Below are 14,680 nucleotides of genomic sequence, written 5' to 3'. Positions count from 1 at the left end.
ACATCCTTTCCCCCAACAGTTGTGATAATAAAAAATATCTCCAGAAATTACCAAATGTGGGGATGATACCCCCTCCCCATTAAGAACCAGGACTCTAACCGCCATGCTGTCTTATTTCTTCGTACTCTATAAGTACATAAACCACTGTGACTCAGAAGAGAGACAGAGCTGGAACCAACACTACTATGGAAGGGATAATCAGAACAATCTAGGAAAGTACTGTACAACAATAATACCATTTTATGCTACATTTATATACCACTTACAATACACTATGTATTTGTGTAGCCATTATCTCCTTTCATGGCAAATGACTGCATAGCACGATCTAATTCCCAGAGTTAATCCACCTCAAAAATATGAACACCATTAAGAGATCTGTATATTTAGCCTTCTCCAAGAAATTGAGGGAAAAGAACATGTAGTGAAATCCATATTAATCCTTATCCCCATAAGCCATTAGGAGAAAAAAATTTTGCTAATGAATGGTCCTGAGGTAACACGTTATGTGAACTCTTGGAGGACAAGTCTGTTTCCATCTCTTGTCTCCTGCACACACCTGCCTAGAACAGAGAACTCTCACTAAAGGGCAAACATTTCATGAAACATCTATTTCATAGCAACCTCTATTTGGTTGATTAAAACTAAGATAAAATTATTTTCCCACATTTTTACATCTTTCTAATTTATGTTTTAACAAAATTCCTAAATCAGAAAAAGTAACGTCAATATTTATGAAAGACCCAAGAGCTTAGTGCCAAGTTATTCTTCCCTGCCATTTGACAAAGCAGATCGAAATTCGAGTTTAACTAAAACAAATGTGCACCAGAATCATCCTTTTTAATACATGCCAAGAGAACGGTAGCTATTACATTAGAATAGTATTTGATTGATCAAGGAAAGTAATTATAGGAGGAGCTTTTAAAGTTTTTTTCCCTCAGACTTTCACCAAACTGTTATACTTAATATACAATTAAAATAGGAATGTTCGTTTATTTTTATTTTTTTAATTTTTTTAAATGTTTTATTTTTTTTTGAGACAGAGAGAGACAGAGCATGAGCAGGGGAGGGGCAGAGAGAGAGCAAGACACAGAATCCAAAGCAGGCTCCAGGCTCTGACCTGTTAGCACAGAGCCCGACACGGGGCTCGAACCCATAAACTGCGAGATCATGACCTGAGCTGAAGTCGGACACTTAACTGACTGAGCTACCCAGGTGCCCCAAGAATGTTCATTTAAAAAATAAAATCTGATTTCAAAATAAAGCAGCTAGGAACGGTTGCTTTTTGAGGTCACTTAAAAATTTTCTAAGAAGATAGGAGAGTAAAAACAAAATGTTCTCATTCACATATTCATTTGCAGAGCCCAACAAAGGGAATATCAGTACCTGGGAAATGATAAATTTATACATGGCTCCAAAGAATTTTTAATATAAAACTATCAATAAACAACAATAATAACAAAAATAGGTAGACTCTATTGAGCACTTATGTGTCGGGCCCTGGACTCAGGGTTGTTACATTCATTTCATCTTCATTAGGCACATACTCATTAGCATCTTCATTTTAAGGTTAGAAAACTGAAGCTGAAAGCTGTGCCCCAGATCACAGCAAATCAAGGTTCAAATCATGGGGGTATGAAGCATTATATTATATAACCTAAAAAAATCGGTAATTTAGAAGAAAAATGGAAGAAAAAAAGGATATGTTAATTTTTCACACTGTGTGCCCTGAAGTCCCAAAACTGAAATGGATTTGCAGAACTCACTCTCTTCCCCTTATTTCAACCTAGATCCTCTCACATAAAAACTCAAGTACCAGCCAGGCATTACCTATATATGGGGTAAGTGACTTTCTGGGTACCTTTGTTTTTCAGAGAAAACAAGTCTTTGTTTGTTTGTTTTGTTTTCTGTAAAAATGTACAGTAATGGAAACTGCCTGGTAAAGAGTATCTTCAAAGGGAAAAGAAAAGAAAGGCTTATTTTCTCCAGCCCAGTAGACCATTAAGGTATAAAACAGGTGACAGGACCAACTGTTTTTTTACACACATGACAGCATATACACCCCAATAAAGGTTGTACTTCAAAGCAATTACTTGCCAATCCTAAACACATACACACACCTTTACTGGATGCCCCCTTTACAACTGCCAGTCCTTCAAGAGGGACTTTCATTACTTTAATGGGCATACTTCCTATTACTATCTCGATCCTGACCTCAGAAACCAGATTTGGTACCACTTGGTTTGGCTCTTTCCCAACTGAGGGAGGTTTGCCATCATGGAGGCAATTCAGTAAATGTGTTACAAACTCTGAAGGCAACTCCAAGCCAGGAGCTCTAAAATTATGCTCAGCAATGACAGCATCACTAGAATTAGTCCACAGCCTGCCAAGATGAGGCTTCTGAAGGGGAGAAATACTCATCTGAATGTATAAATACTGGCATATTTATTTTACCATTTGGATAATGAATTGAAAGAATCAGCTAGATATGTCCAAGTAAATAAATATGCTGTGCAATAATGATACTGCAGATTTTGGTGCAAGGTTCTGAACACCCCCTTGATGAAAAAAGAAAGAAAGAAAGAAAGAAAGAAAGAAAGAAAGAAAGAAAGAAAGAAAGAAAGAAAGAAAGAAAGAAAAGTTTGTCCTGAAACGATACTTGCAAAATGAATAAATTGCTTTTCCGTTAACTTGCACAATTATTGAAGAGATTTCCTTTTCATGAAGAAAAAAAAAGAGGCCCAACGTCAGCTAGCTGCCAAAATAGCCCTTGGTCTTCCCAGGAAGCTTAAATCTCAGTGTGTGTCAGAAGATGGATCTATATCTACGGCAGAGAGGAAAAGGAGTGGGGTCATCTCTCTTCCCCTGCTCCTCAAAGCCCAGAAAACTTCCAATGGAGAAATCCACTCAATAGGATTCCTGGGGCCCTGGCTCATCTTGAATTAGCTGTTATACTGAATAATTAAACTAATTACCATACAAAATTAACCACAGGGATATGTTAATACACAACATTATTTAACTAATTGAAGGAAGTTGGATACCCAAAATAAACAACAGGGGAAAAAAATGTACTGGTCATTTGTTTATCTCTAGACACACATTTGGATACCCACCCACTGAGGTCCTAAACAGCCTAGTGCCCAGCCAGATGACCCGGTGAAGGGTGTAGCAGCTCAGAGGTGAATATAGGCTGTGAACAGCGTAAGAGGGCAGTCAAGGACAGTCCACCTTCCATGCAGGTATCTTCCTACTGCCGTTAGTAAAGGAAGTCCTCACCAACAGAAACAATCCAAAACTGTACAAGACTTCTCGTGTTTACTCGGCCGTGGAATGCAGTGCATTCGTGGGCCGTGTGTCCCTGTGTGTGTGCGCGCGCGCGTGCACGTGTCCCCCCCTCCCCACTCCGGCCCCGTTGCTGATTTTCCTCCAGTTTTTACTCATAAACAGCTTCTCTCAGAGTAAAGGAAAGTGGGGAGCAAGTAACACAAGTGGATCTAGAAATTAAATACACCTTTATTATGTGCCTAAAAGCACACACATACAGAACTTACGTGTACATTTGAAATCTCACTCCTTAACTACTCTTTTAAGCCCAGACTGTTCTCAATGGGTCCCTGGGCAAAATCACTTCTAACACAACTTAGAAACAGGAGATGCAGCAAAGATTCCTTCCGGGCCCGCGGATCTCCCCCCGGTCGGTCTGTGTTCCAGGGCCCAGAGATGCACTGGAAGCTGCGGTGCCTTGCTGGCTGGCTGCAGGTCCTCGCACCAGGTCATCGATATGCCTCTCCCTCGTCCCTCCCGCCCCCCATCTGGGGTGCACTGGTTTTGCTCCCCGGAGGGAATGCCCTCTGGAGGTTTCCATGACCCCGTTCCACCGAGAGGGTGTGTCCCCTAGGCGGAGACGTTCCGTGAGTCCCTGCCCCCTCACCTCCAGCCACCCCGATCCTCTGCCGCGGCGTTCCATCTCTCCGACCCCCTGTGCTCCACAACGTAACCCCGGCTCCCGCCACAATTCTGCTCCCGGCGCCCCCTCTCGGAGAAGCCCCTCCATCTTTCCCCCGAGAAACCACGCGCCTCCCCACCCCCCGACCCTTTCCGGGGCTCCCCTCCCGCCCCGCCCGCCTCGGGCTTCCTCCCCTCCGCACTCCCCTCCGGCTTCAGTTCCCCTCCGCCCTGCGGAGGGCGCCCCGAGAATGCCGACAGGACACCCTCGTTCCGGCACCGAAGCTCCCCAACGTCGTGGTCCTGACCCCTCGGTCCTCCAGCCTCGGGCTCCGGGAGTCCCCAGCGTCTGGGTCCTGACCTGCCGCCTCACCCTCAGGGCTCAAGCTCTGAGACTCCCCAACACCGGGGCGCTGAGCCCCGGCCCCAGAGCTCGGCGTCGTCAACCTCTCGATTCTGGAAGCCCCTCGGGGCTCGGGGTGTGGGGCTCCCCAACGTCGCGGTCCTGACATCCCTTCCCCCCCCACCCCCCGCGCTCGCGTCCCGGGGACTCCCCAACGTCGCGGTCCAGATCCCCCCACCTCCCCCCGGCTCGGCGCCTGCGACTCACCGGCAGGAGCGGCGACTGAGCCCGCGCGCGAGCCCAGCCCAGCCCGGCCCGCACTCCGGCTCGGGTTCCCGGCTACCAGCTTCCCGCAGGCGGCGGTGACTGCGGCGGGCACGGCACAGGGGAGCGGCCCGGGGGAGGGGACCGCCGGGGGCGGGCACCGCCCGGCTCCGCCCCTTCCCGGCCGGGGGCGGGATGCGCAGACCCGCGCGCCCACCGCGGCCCGGGTGCCGCCTCACGGAGAAGTTGACTGACACCTCTTCCTTCCACCCCGGGGTCAGACCCGCGCAGCCCTCTTTCAGCTAGACACACCCGAGGGCTTGAGAAAGAGACGCGTTAACCGCTGCCCCATCCGTTTCAAAAACCCACTCCAGGAGGCCATTTCCGAGGGTTTTCTGGTTTTTGGTTTTGGGGGGTGTTTTGGGAGAAGGGGGAAGGCAACAACAACAAACTTCTTCTTTAGTCTCAAGACGGATTCAGATTCTGGCCTCTCAGCCACCCGCATCTGCACATTCAGGGTCATTCTGCCTATGGAGTCATGTTATAACACACCAAGGAGGGCCCTTGTAGACACACATTTTCACACCCCTGAGATACACCCGTGAAGTACTCTCCCGTGATTATGCACCACACAAACTTCTTATGCTGACAAGCTAGGAACCACTTCTATACCCCCACATCCTCAATCCACAGCTCACTAGCCAGACCACGGTATCAATGATCCACACATACAAGGGGGCAGGGCAGGAGAGGAAATTTCACACCTGGTCCCAGACTTGCTCTCCTCACCCACAACGTTGCTATTTTACCATGGCAAAGATAACCTTAAGATGTGGGAGCACTGGGACTCCTGGGTGGCTCAGTCAGTTGAGTATCAGACTCTTGATTTGGGCTCAGGTCATGATCCCAGGGTCTCAGAATGGAGCCCTGCAGAGGGCTCCGGGATAATGTGGAGCCTGCTTGGGATTCTCTCTCCCTCTCTCTTTCTCTCTCTCTCCCTCTGCCCCTCTCCCCTGCTGGTGTGCTCTCTCTCTCTCTCTCTCAAAAAAAAAAAAAAAAAAGGGAAGAAAAGAAAAAAAGAAAAGATGTAGGAGTACCAATTAACAAATTAACAAATCAAATTGGCTTTGCTATTAAAAAGCAGTGTCCATGATCTGGAAGAAAGAAAAACCCTGAGAAGATGGCCTGAACCAATGCTACTGGAGGAGGTTCATTTGATTCATGTCACTCTTTTTTTTTTTTTTTTTAAGTTTCTATATTTTGAGAGAAAGAACACAAGATGGGGAGAAGGAGAGAGAGAATCCCAAACAGGCTCCACACTCTGCACTGAGTGGTATGGGGGGCTCCATCTCATGACCCAGAGATCATGATGAGCCAAAATCAAGAGCCCCACTAAGCCACTCAGGCACCCCATATCATTATTTTTCTGAAACAATCAGGCCTAACTCTGGTTTGTTGATACCTGGCACTTTGCCATTTTACCACCCTGCTTCAGTGACATGTTTAAACAAACACCTCACATTTGTGCAATGTTTTCACTTTTCAAAACATTTTAAAATACATTATTGTCTTTATCTTCAGCACAATATCATGAAGTAAAGACAGTAGGTTTTCCAACAGGGGTTATTTGAATTTCATACATGAAGACATTTAGACTCAGCAGTTAGGGGCGCCTGGGTGGCTTGGTTGGTTGAGCGACCGACTTCGGCTCAGGTCATGATCTCACGGTCCGTGAGTTCGAGCCCCGCGTCGGGCTCTGTGCTGACAGCTCAGAGCCTGGAGCCTGCTTCCGATTCTGTGTCTCCCTCTCTCTCTGACCCTCCCCCGCTCATGCTCTGTCTCTCTCTGTCTCAAAAATAAATAAACGTTAAAAAAAAAAAAAAAAAAAAAGAAATAGACTCAGCAGTTAAATGGCCAGGTTTGAAGCAGAGTCAGGACTAGGAAAGAGTAAGGGGCCTGGTCTTCAGGGCCACTGCTCTTCCCACAGAATCACAGGTCCAGCACATATAGATCCTGATGGAAATATCACAGTTGGCCTTTGGTAGATTTGCCTCACCATCTCTGCTTCACCCCAAAGATGTCAGGGAATTCTCCTGAATTTACAAAAACACAAGCCTTCAATATCAACAGGTGTTTCTTTTTTGGCCAGAGATCATAAATGTACAGCAGAGTTGATGAGAAGAAATAAAAAGTCCCCTTTTTTCCCTCTCTCTGCCACTCTAGAAACAAAATTACAGGTCAGCAAATACGAAGGCCCAACCCCAGGCTCAATCCAACTGAAGGGCACTGTCAGTGAGGGCTGATGAGTCTGCGAAATGCATGTTGATTATTCTTGCAGCTTTTCTTCTCCCTTCACCTGGAGCATGGAGAAGGGTTCTCTTGTCTTAAAAGAAGATCAACAAGTCCTTTAAGGCTTTCTCAGTGTCATGGTGAGAAAATGGTAAATGTTCCTTTCCTAGGAACCTTCGTCTAGGGGAGGGCACGAAAGTGCAGCATTAAGTACAATGGGTGTCAGGCATTTTTATCTGTGGGCAGAGGGTTCTGTTTATAAATGGAGCTTTTAAGTGTGGTAAAATACACGTAACATAAACGTTACCACCTTAATCTTTTGAAAAAAGTTTTAATTGTGGTGAATTAAGCATAATATAAAATTTGCCACATAACCACTTTTCAAACGTATCATTCAGTCGTCTTAAGTACATTCACATCCTTCATGCCTTTTAAAACTACTTGGATCTCACACTAGCTTCTTCCACTTTTTACTCTGAGGTGATGGCCCATTTCAGTTTGGGCAGTGCAGTGATATTTTGGTAACTCTGGAAAAAAGAGTCCTAAAGTGACCTTCCTATTTTTGAATTAATAAAAGGCTCCTGGATCTTTCATAAGGGATAGTAAGGATGGCCTTTAATATATAGAAATTCACAGCCAACCTCCCTCCATGTAACACTTTCATCTGGCAACAAAATTTTGATTTGGGGTTTTTCCAAAAGCTGGAAACAGGCAAGATCTGGGATATTGCAGAATTTCCTCTAAAATGAGAATGCTAAACCGCTAACCCAATCAACATTCTATCAGACACATTTCCCTTTCAGATTGCCCTTGAAAACCACAGACACAGCCAATATACAGCGTAATTAAAAAATAGATATGCAAGACTAAGGAGCTATTTTTGTCCCAAACTCTAACAAAATAATTTGGTCCATTTTATGTTGTATACATACCACACTGACACTGTTTTTCTATTACTTTCATGGGGTGTTTATATAGCATTGTTTTTCCAAGAAGCTCAAAGTGCATGTGATGGCATAATATCCCTAAACTTCATACATTTTATGAGAAGTAGGAAGGGGGTAAGAACTGTTAGCCTTACTGTGACATGGAGAAATGGAAGTATGATATAGTTAAACCATTTGCTGGAACATCTATACTGGTTTGTAGTGGTCTATCCTAAAAGGCCTACTCATGAAAACTCATACAGGAAACATCTTATGAGAAAACTGAGGGCATTTTTCCACTATCTTGGCAGTGAAAAGGAAAAGCACTTTGCACTGTGGACCACTATCCTACACCATACACAAAAATTAACTCAAAATGGATTAAATACTTGACTATAAGACCAGAAACCATACAACTACTAAGAAAAAACATACATGGTAAGCTCCTTGACATGGCTTTTGGTGACGTTTTTTGGATTTGACTTCAAAGCAACAAAAGCCAAAAATGAACCAATGGGACTACATCAAACTGAAAATTTCTGCCAAGCAGCAGAAACCCTTAATAAAATAAAAAAAAGCAGCCTACTGAACAGGGAAGATATTTGCAAATGATATATCCAATAAGGGGTTAATATCCAAACTACATAAAGAACTCATACAACCCAATGACAACATCACAAACCCAGATAATCCAACTTAAAAATAGGCCTTTAAAATGAGAAGATCTGAATAGGTATTTTTCCAAAGAAGACATGTAGATGGCCAATAGGCACATGAAAATATTCTCAGTGTCACTAATCATCAGGGAAATGCAAATAAAAATCACAATGAGATATCATGTCACATCTGTCAGAATACCTATTATCCAAAAGACAAGAAGTAAGAAGTGTTGGTAAGGATGTAGAGAAAAGGAAACACTCATGCACTGTTAGTGGAAATGTAAATTGGTACAGCCAATATGAAAAACAGTATGGAGATTCCTCAAAGGAACTACCCTATAGTCCAGCAATTCCACTTCTGAGTATTTCTCCAAAGAAAATGAAAACACTAATTAGAAAAGATATACACACTTTTATGTTCATTGGAGCATTATTCACAATAGCCAAGATATGGAAACAATAAAAGTGTCCATCAATGGATGAATGGATAGAGAAGATGTAGTGTATATATACAATAGAATACTACTCAGCCATAGAATAGAATGAAATCTTCCCATTTGTGACAACATGGATGGATCTTCAGGGTATTACGCTAAGTGAGGTAAGTCTGGCAGAGAAAGACAAATGGCATATGATTTCATATATATGTAGAATCTAAAAAACAAAACAAATGAACAAAAACTCATAGGTGCAGAGAACAGATTGGTGGTTGCCAAAGGGGAAGAGGGTTGGGAGGTGGGTGAAATGGGAGAAAGTGGTCAAGAGGTACAGACTTCCAATCATAAAATAAGTAAGTCATGGGGATGTAATGTACAGCATGGTGACTATAGTTAATAATATTGTTTTGCATATTATGTAACTTTATATGGTGACAGGAAAATAGGCTTATTGTGGTGACTTTTTTCATTCTATACAAATATTAAATCATTATGTTGAACACCTGAAACTAACATAGTGTTATATATCAATTATACTTTAATAATAATAAAAAAAAAGTGTGTGCTTGAAAGTCAGACCATCTTGAGTCTGAACCCCATTACCATCATCTAGAGCCTTTGGTAGTGTACTTCAGGGTTCATATCTGTAAAATGAGAATAATAATTGTAACCAGTTTATATATTTATTGCTAGGATTAAATGAAGCACACATTAAGCACTCAACATTGTGCTTATCACATAATGAGGGCTTGATAAATGTGGGTAAAAAAGAAGTGGCTGCTTATAGGACATTCTACTTGAAGAGAAGATATACTTATTCCAGCAGACTTCATAGGAGTAATTTGGAGAAACTTGAATATCTATCTATTTTTTAATGTTTATTTATTTTTGAGAGAAGGGGTGAGGGGCAGAGAGAGAGAGGGACAGAGGATCCAAAGCAGGCTCCACACTGACAGCAGAGAGCCCCATGTGGGGCTCAAACTCACGGATTGTGAGATCATGACCCGTGCTAAAGTCAGATGCTTAGCCGACTGAACCACCCAGGCGCCCTGAATATCTATATTTTTAATCCTGAAGTCAAATCTATACATTCCTTAACATTCCATCATCAGACAGACATCCACCCTTAGCTTTTCTATTCACACCCCCTGCCAGCTGGCCAAGTGGTGAAGCAACCATGATACTAATTTCACACACAAGATTCTAATGAGCTGTGGTTGAATCAAATTAAAAATAGAAATAAGAACAATGGTAACGGTTTTATTGTATTGTGTGTTTATGGTATCTTACTAATGGTGGAATGGTAGGGGTTCATTAATTTGATTTCGTCTGGAGTGGTTCATTCCTTTTTTCCCCTATTTTATTTCTTAATGATAACAATTAATAAATAATAAATAAATTATTTATTTATTATTTACTTATAAATAAGTAAATAATAAAAATAAAAATTTTCCCCACTTTATTTCTTAATGATAACAATTAACAATTCAGGGAGCAAACCAATTAACACATGTAGACAAGGGAGGCAAGATGCAGCAATTGCTCCTGGGCCCTCTGCAAACCTGGGCACGTGTGAAGTTGTTTGGCCTTGCATTTGATCTCCCACTCTGAGGTAACCTGTGCCTCACTGAAGAGCTTCAGATGGGAAACTATAAGGATGAATGATAAAATGACAGACTAGTTACGCAAACAATATAAATTCCTACATTCCAACAACATTTAATGTATATAAGTGTTAATTTTAACATTTATTCTAAATAAGACTTAAATTTAGAAAATACAATTTATAATTGGATCATAGAAATTTAATGGCAAATGAAAGTGTGGACATTAAAATACGAGGACTTTACTTATTCTTTAGAAGAATGAAAAGCCCCAGAATAAATAGCCCTGGTTGCCCCCATCTTGAAATATCCTAACAATTATGTTTCTTCCCTTCACTTTGCTCCTAATTCTTAGTCATTTTATCCTGGGGGTTTGGGGGGGTGGAGGATGGGTAATCCCTGACCCTGGCAAATCAGGGGAGTTGAACTTCCAAGACTAAGGTCAAAAATTTGGGGAAGTAAACATTTTTTTAGTCTGTCCAACTCCAGTTCAATCTGGGCTGTGTTCTAAAGGAAGATTTAGAAGAGAAATTTCTCGGCTTTAGGACTAGTGAAGAAGAGCCATGTGAATTCACCCAGGATGGAAAACTGAGACTTGAACCTCTGGCCTTTGCCACATCCCCCACTGCTGTGTTGGTGGGGGAAGTATACAGCCCCTTATAGTTCATTTCTGTCTATCATCTATCATCTAAGTTAGGTTGATGAGCAAAGGCACAGACCATCCTCTGTTAAAGAGTGGTGGGGTAGGGCCAGAATCTGCTATAGGGGCAGAGAGTTCTGTCCACTGCCTTTTAGTTGATGTCTATCTAAAAGAGACTTATCTTGGCTCTTGGGTCTTTTAAAGAGCATGGAAAAATGAAAATGGCAATCTTGGACAAGAAGACTAACAATTGCATTATTCATGCTAGATTCTGGCTTGGTTTCAGGGTTTTAATAATTTTAAAAAGAAAAAAAATCAGTGCAACAATTGACTGGTTTAAGCCAGCACCTGTTCACTGAGTCTGTTTTTACTGCCCAGGGGCAAGCTAGGGAGCTGGAACTGGCTTGTCCATGTGGCCATCTGGAAGACCTCTCAGAATAGAGGAGATCTAAGGCTATACCCAGCCCAGATCTTAGGAGTGGAGTAGACAAATTGGAATCTTCATATGTGTACCTCTCTGAATGAGCTCAGCAACCTGAATGTTAAGGCAGGTTTAAAGTTATAAGTTTGGTCAAAAGTGACCTTTGGTTTATTGAGACACAGGGTCTTGAGCTGACCTCTCTTACATCATTACATCATTTTGTAATTCCCTATGAACTTCTTTGGTTTCTCCACTAGACTGCAAGCTCCTAGGCAGCAAGGTTTGTGTACATGCCATTTGTTGCCACACCCATATGACCTAGTACATAGTATGTGCTGGAAAAAAAAATATCACTGAATAAGTGAACAAATAATGTAAATGCATGGCATATTTGGAATCCAGTTAGCCCAGGAGTCCATGATCATTAAGTCCAGATCCCTTAGAGGAGGTAGGATGATCTAGAAATGGACTAGAAAAGAATATGCCCCAGGGGTGGAAACAATGAGGACAAGAAAAAGCCACTGAGGAGAAGCATGTTTTCCCATTTGGGAGAGGGGGAAAGAGAAAGAAAAAGAATGAGAAAGGGTAATTCTGGGTCCCCAGCAGGATATGCTACAGAAATAGACCTTTTTTTTTTTTTTTTTAATCAAACTGAATTGAATTGAAGTAAAATGAATTCATCCTGAAGAGTTCAAATTAAAGTAAAATCCTTGGGGCACCTGGCTGGCTTGGTCGGTACAGCATGAAAGTCTTGATCTTGGGGTTGTAAGTGTGAGCCCCACATTGGGTGTAGAGATGACTTAAAAATAAAAATCTTTTTCCAATTCTGTGTCTCCCTCTCTCTCAGTCCCTCTCCCCCTCATGCTCTCTTTCTCTCAAAAATAAACATTAAAAAATTAAAAAAAAAAATCTTAAAAGAAATAAAGTAAAATTCTTCTCCCTCCCAATTAAATTAGATTTCTCCAGCTATTCATCCCACTAGACTATGATTCTTCAGCCCTGAAGACACTCAGGGAGGAAACTGGGAGCCACTCTGGGCATAGAGATCCAAACTTTTTTGGGTCTTTCTCCCCAAATGTTCCTGAGAGCCTCCAAGAATTACCTAACACTTTGGGTGTTTTGACCAATCTTAGAATCCTGGCAACGCCAATGTGAAGTTTCAGCAGGAATCTCACAGGGCAAATAGTTTCTGGGGTAAAATATGATGACTGTGGCCTGACCAAATTAACTATGATCCATGCATGAGATAGAATACTATACTGTCTTCAAAAATCATGCAGACCACATGGCATAGAGAAACTTGTAGTCTGTAGTTCTGTGGTTTAACAAAACAGAGCAGGCTATGCAGTGTAATCCAATTTTTTAAAAAAGACATATATGGGGGTACCTGGTTGGCTCAGTCAGTAGAGGATGCAACTCTTGATCTTGGGGTTTTAACTTCAAGCCCGTTGGGTGTAGAGATTACTTAAAAATAAGATCTTATAAAAATAAATGTAAATTTAAATATATATCACAAGAAAAAAAAAGAAAGAAAGAAAAGCAAAAGAAAGTTATGCACTCATAATGGTTATTTCTCGATGGTGATATTCCAGGAGAACTTGAGTTTCTTTTTTATAACTTTCATCATTTTTCAAAATATCCTTAATAAAATAAACATGTAAACAAATGGCTGTTGTTCATTGTTCTGCACATAAGTATAATTATAATGGACTATAATTAACTGTACATTATTACAGGACAAAAATATAATGAAATTAATTATAGCAATTGTGATGTGTTGGTGCTGGTGAGTACCCTATGTTTCTGACCTCATAACAACAGCAAACAGTATCTTTATTCTCTTTTTAAAATAGATGTTAAAAGAAGTAACTTGCTTAAGGCAACCATAAACTGTGTCAGAGTCACCCCATCATCAGTGGTGCTGGGGAAGCAGATGGCAGGGAGGTCAAAATCAGCATGCTTGGATTCCAAGAACTCAAGGTTCTCGGAGGGGACGCTGAGTGCAATATGCAAGGTGCCCCTTCTCTTAACAACCACTAATGGGCATGACTGGCTCCATCAGCCAGCTCCTTTGGACCTGAACAACCTCCTTTCCTGCCATGCTCCTCTTTAATGGTGCATTCGACATCTCTCATCCCCTCTATTAAATCAGGGCTAGAAGAGAACTGTGCTGGCTGATCCAATTTTATTGAGATTGAGTCCAGTAAACTGTGCAACAAGATGAGGGCTGGCTACTTTAAGTCTCTCTCTCCCTTCTCTCTACCTCTTTAGACAAATCCAATTAGTCCTAATCCCTCTACATTTTTGACAAGGGGGTCAGCAAATCATTTAGGTCAGAAGGGAAATATCTTATTTGGATGCTGTGAGGCCACTAAATAAGATTTTAGTCTGGAGACGTAGGGACATGTGCCTAGTATTCAATATGCAGTAGTCCTATTATTAATTCTTTCATCTATTCAGGAAATATTTATTGAAGACCATGTAAGTGCTAAGAACACTTTGCTAAGACCTAAAGATAAAAAGATACACTTGATGCAATCTCCATCCTCCCCTCTAATAGAGAAGACATATTTATACAAATAATTATGATACAAGGGCTATAAGAAAGGGATACTGGACATTATGGAAAAACAAGGGAGGAGCGCCTAGTTCCTTAGTCACCTGGTGTTTTAGTGTTGGAAGGGTCAGCAAAAGCTCAAGGTGAGTCATGAAGGATGAGGTCTAAATAAGCAAACTGGAGAAGAGGGAACCATTCGGCCTGAGGAAACAGCAGAGACAAAAGCCAAGAGGCACACAACAGCACCACACTTGCAGGAATAACAATGGCTAGTGTGTAGGGCACATATGGATGCAACCCCTGCTTACAGCCTGCAACAAGGAAGGAAGAGACGGTACAGTCCATAACCAAAGAGTTTTACTGTCTGTCACTAAATCATACGTGTAGAATATTAAAGAAAGTAAACGCAACCCTTTACTTTGGGTTCCAGTGGCATGTTTCAACTCATAAAATCCTCAGGGGAAGAGAGAATTCAGAAGCAGCTCCTTTTACCCCACTGATTCCTCTAACTAGCACCAAGATTTAGTATCAATATTCGTGGTGGCCATGTGATCTGTACCCCGAGTAAGCAAGGACTGGCGATCATCCCTCC

The 14,680-nt window shown here is 42.0% G+C and overlaps 1 protein-coding gene across 4 annotated transcripts in view; it reads right to left on the bottom strand.

Moving 5' to 3' along the window:
* Positions 1 to 14,680, bottom strand: part of PAQR8 (progestin and adipoQ receptor family member 8) — a 120,377-nt gene that overhangs the window by 39,141 nt on the left and 66,556 nt on the right. Inside the window, exon 1 of one of the 4 annotated variants that reach the window (XM_058734237.1) lies at positions 4,559 to 4,702. The exons of 1 other annotated variant lie outside the window; for it this stretch is intronic. The gene's annotated coding sequence lies outside the window, so the exon portion shown is untranslated. Of the gene's footprint in view, positions 1 to 3,934; positions 3,960 to 4,558; positions 4,703 to 10,326; positions 10,516 to 14,680 lie in introns of those variants that run through there. 2 more of the 4 variants (XM_058734236.1, XR_009263033.1) reach the window with 2 other exon arrangements.

This window comes from Neofelis nebulosa, chromosome 6 (genome assembly GCF_028018385.1).
Source record: "Neofelis nebulosa isolate mNeoNeb1 chromosome 6, mNeoNeb1.pri, whole genome shotgun sequence".
NCBI classification, from domain to species: Eukaryota; Metazoa; Chordata; class Mammalia; order Carnivora; family Felidae; genus Neofelis; species Neofelis nebulosa.
This window is presented reverse-complemented; position numbering and strand designations above follow the sequence as displayed.